The 4843-nt window shown below is 40.0% G+C and overlaps 1 pseudogene; it reads right to left on the bottom strand.

Annotated features, from left to right (window-relative positions):
- Positions 1-1273: 1273 nt before the first annotated feature.
- On the bottom strand, positions 1274-1846 carry LOC124962257 (60S ribosomal protein L13-like; annotated as a pseudogene).
- Positions 1847-4843: the final 2997 nt, after the last annotated feature.

Raw genomic sequence — 4843 nt, 5'->3', positions numbered from 1 at the left:
AAATTACTAGGCAGAGAAAAATCTTCTGAAACACGAAAGATTCTGAGAAATAACACTTTTTTTAAAAAATTGAGGTAGAATTCTTGCTATGTTGCCCAGACTGACCTCAAATTCCTGAGCTCAAAAGATCTTCCTTCCTCAGCCTCCTGAGTAGCTGGAATTATAGGCACATGCTACCATACCTGACAAACATGGACATATATATATATATATTTTAATGTTTTTAGTTGTATATGGACACAATGCCTTTATTTATTTTTATGTGGTGCTGAGAATCAAACTTAGTACCTCACATGTGCAAGGCAAGCACTCTACCACTGAGTTACAACTCCAGCCTTTTGTCTTATCTTAAAAACTAAAGTTTTACAAAATCCAATCAAGCGACCAACTAGCATATATTACAGAATTTTCTAAGATAATCAAGAATTAGGCTATGTGTATACCTTGAACACAGGAATATGGCCTATCTCTTGAAGTTATGAAGTCATTGAGAGAGTAATTGGATATGGAATTGAGTGTTTGGACGGATATGTAACATACCAACCAAAATCTCCTATTAACAGACATAGTAACTGTTTTCAAGAGAACTCTGGATTTATTTTCTTTCTTTTGGTTAGCAGACTGTGTCTTTTAGAGCTGTTTAAGTGCACAGCAGTATAGAACAGAAAGTACAGGGTTTCCACTAACGCCTAACCTCCCAAACTTCCCCATTTTCTGCATCTCTCACCACAATGGTGCATTTGTTATAATCAATGAATCAACATTGAAGTGTATAACTGTCTTCTCAGTGAGTAAGCATCTTCTTAGTTTCAAAAAAATTCTAAATATTTAGAAAAATCAAAATCATACTATAGTTATGTGCTCTGTAACAATTGTTGCATCTAACAGAAAACTACACCCTCAGTCGTTTTTGAAAAAAGAAATGTACTTATGCCTTTGTGTGTATGTGTAGTGCTAGGGATGGAACCCAGGGCCTCAAGCTTGCTAGGTGAGCATATTACTGCTGAACTACACCCTAGCCCCTTCTTGTTTTTTATTATTTTATTTTATTTTTATTTTAGTTTATTTTTTCAAGTGCCCAATCTAAGTCTTGAGATGTGACATCAACACACAGAAAAAAAGATGGCAATGCAGGGTCTGGGCAGCCACCGAGAACCCAGCACCACAGCCCACAGTCTGACCCACCACAGGTTGGGTGCTGCAGGTGGAGGCAGAGCACAGGGGCCCCAGCTTTAGTTTCACCCAGACATTTATTACAAGGCCCCACAGCACTTTATTTTTTCTTTTCCACGTCCTGTTCTGCAGCTTCCTTGGCCCTCTTTGCCCGGATGCCAAAGAGCTGGCCATTGGTACGAGCCATGCGGAGACTGGCAAATGCCTTGAACTTCTTCTCCTTGCCGGTGATGACTCTGGCTTTCTCCGTCTTGTACACGTTTCGATAGGCATTACTGGTCCTGTCAGCTGGGTGGTTAATTTGAGTTCTTCAGTAGAACTGTTTCCCATCTTGGAGGCAGAGGGCTTCCTGGGGAAGAGGATGAGCTTGGAGCAGTACTCCTTCAGCCTCTTCACGTTGGCCTGCAAGGACTCGGTGGATCTGTTCCACCTCCTAGAGTCCACAGAGATGCCTACCACCCTAACCCCTGCCAGCTCAGACTTTGGTGTGATACCTCACTGTGGGCCGGATGGGTCCAGACGCAGGGCACCGGGCCCTGCAGTGCACTTTAGCTTGCTGGGCCTTGCGCCTGCGGATCTTCCGGGCTGGTTGGTTGAACCACGTGGCCACGCGCTGCTGCCAGTCATTGTGGAAGTGCGGCTTCAGGATCATGCCATTCCGGCTAGGCGCCATGGCTGCCTACGGCCTCCTGCGCTAGAGCGGAGAGCGGCCTTGTTTATTTTTAAAGTATAAAATACATTGGCCTATTAGAACTTCATCCTTTTAACTCTAATATGCAAAATTGATTAATTGATTTAAACTTGTGATCTTAACTTGAAATCTTCCTAAGTGGGAACATTTATGTTGACTTATATCTCATTGTATTTAAAAGTTCTACGTGGCCCTGTGTGCTGGTGTATGTCTGCATTCCTAGCTTGTGGCAAGAAGACTGCAAGTTTCAGGCCAGCCGGCGCAACTTCGAGAGATTCTGTCTCAAAGTGATACGAAAGAAGAGCTAGAGATATTGCTCAATGGTAGAGCACTTGCTTAGCACTTGCAAGGTTCTGGGTTCAATTTCTAGCACCACAGGCAAACAAAAAAAGTTGAGTTGTTACATTTCACATTTTTAAGAATTACCTAATATTCAGGCAGGTTTTGTTTATTATATTGAAATATTTTTGAAGGAAATAGAAAATATTAAATTTGCCAATAAAGTTTAAAGATTAAAGGCATAAAGTTTGTAAACGAGCCCAGGTTAGCATTAATAAGAGGTCCCCTAGAATTGACAATGAAAGGTTATTTAAAATACAGTAAGAGGACTGGTGTTGTGGCTCAGTGGTAGAGCGCCTACCTGGCATGCATGAGGTACTGGGTTCAATCCTCAGCACCACACAAAAATGAATAAATAAAATAAAGGTATTATGTCCATCTATAACTAAAAAAATTATTTAAAACAAATAAAAAATAAAATAAAATAGACTAAGAATTTTGGACTCCAACCCAGTGACCCATGCCTATAGTCCTAGCTATTTGGGAGACTGAGGCAGGAGGAACATTTGAGCCCAGGAGTTGGGGAACAGCCTGAACAACTTTACAAGATCCTGAATTGAAGGAAGAAAAGAAAAGAAAAAGAAAAAGAAAGAAAGGAAAAGAAAAAAGCCAGGTGTAGTGGGGCATGTGACTTATGAGGTTGTGAGTGGAGAATCACAAGTTTGAGGCCAGCCTAAACAACTTAGTCAGACCCTGTCTCAAAATTTAAAAAAATAAGAAGAGTTGCAGATGTAGCTCAATGGTAAAGAACCCCTGGGTTCAATTCACAGCTACCCCCTGCCACTCTGCAAAAGAGTGGACCTTTTAAGGACCTAAAAATGTTAGGAAGAGCTAAGGGTTCGAATTTGTAACTTTAATCAGTTAACATAAATTAAAAAAAAATCTTGATACATACAAGCCTTCTTGGTACATACAAAATTGATTCTCTGGGGCTGGGGTTACAGTTCAATGGTTGAGTGCAATGCTTAGTCAGCATGAGACCCTCAGTTCAATCCTGCATTAAAAAAAATTGCTTCTGAGGCAAAACAGAATAAAATTTTTAGTATTTAATACCTCTTAATCTTTTAGAGTTAATCAACACTTTCTTCAATCTTTCTTTTTATTTTTTTGACAGTTTTATTTATTCCTTTTAATGTTTTATGTTATCTCTTTTTTTTATTATTGTAAACAAGTGGGATACATGTTGTTTCTCTGTTTGTACATGGTGTAAAGGCATACCATTTGTGTAATCATAAATTTACATAGGGTAATGTTGTTTGATTCATTCTGTTATTTTTCCCCTTCCCCCCCACCCCTCCCACCCCTCTTTCCCTCTATACAGTCCTTCCTTCCTCCATTCTTGGCCCCCTCCCTAACCCTAACTCTAACCCTAACACTAACCTTTCCCACCCCCCATTATGTGTCATCATCCACTTATTAGCGATATCATTCGTCCATTGGTTTTTTGAGATTGGCTTATCTCACTTAGGATGATATTCTCCAGTTTCATCCATTTGCCTGCAAATGCCATAATTTTATCATTCTTTATGGCTGAGTAATATTCCATTGTATATATATATACCACAGTTTCTTTATCCATTCATCAATTGAAGGACATCTAGGTTGGTTCCACAATCTGGCTATTGTGAACTGAGCAGCTATGAACATTGATGTGGCTGTATCTCTGTAGTATGCTGATTTTAAGTCCTTTGGGTATAGGCCAAGGAGTGGGATAGCTGGGTCAAATGGTGGTTCCATTCCAAGTTTTCTAAGGAATCTCCACACTGCTTTCCAGAGTGGCTGCACTAATTTGCAGCCCCACCAGCAACGTAAGAGTGTACCTTTCTCCCCACATCCTCGCCAACACCTGTTGTTGCTTGTATTCTTGATAATCGCCATTCTAATTGGGGTGAGATGGAATCTTAGGGGGGTTTTGATTTGCATTTCTCTTATTACTAGAGATGTTGAACACTTTTCCATATGTTTGTTGATTGCTTGTAGATCTTCTTCTGTGAAGTGTCTATTCATTTCCTTAGCCCATTTGTCAATTGGATTATTTACATTCTTGGTGTAGAGTTTTTTGAGTTCTTTATAGATTCTGGAGATTAGCGCTCTATCTGAAGTATGATTGGCAAAGATTTTCTCCCACTCTGTAGGCTCTTTCTTCGCATTGCTGATAGTTTCCTTTGCTGAGAGAAAGCTTTTCAGTTTGAATCTATCCCAGTTATTAATTCTTGCTTTTATTTCTCGTGCTATGGGAGTCCTGTTGAGGAAGTCTGGTCCTAAGCCGACATGTTGAAGCTCTGGACCTACTTTTTCTTCTATAAGATGCAAGGTCTCTGGTCTGATTCCGAGATCCTTAATCCATTTTGAGTTTAGTTTCGTGCATGGTGAGAGATATGGGTTTAGTTTCATTCTGTTGCATATGGATTTCCAATTCTCCCAGCACCATTTGTTGAAGAGGCTATCTTTTCTCCATTGCATATTTTTGGCCCCTTTGTCTAGTATGAGAAAATTGTATTTATTTGGGTTTGTGTCCGTGTCCTCTATTCTGTACCATTGATCCACCTTTCTATTTTGGTACCAATACCATGCCGTTTTTGTTACTATTGCTTTGTAGTAGAGTTGAAGATCTGGTATTGCGATACCCCCTGCTTCACT

The sequence above is a fragment of the Sciurus carolinensis genome, chromosome 12 (assembly GCF_902686445.1).
Source record: "Sciurus carolinensis chromosome 12, mSciCar1.2, whole genome shotgun sequence".
NCBI lineage: Eukaryota > Metazoa > Chordata > Mammalia > Rodentia > Sciuridae > Sciurus > Sciurus carolinensis.
The sequence above is the reverse complement of the archived record's forward strand: the minus strand, read 5'-3'. Positions and strand labels throughout refer to the sequence as shown.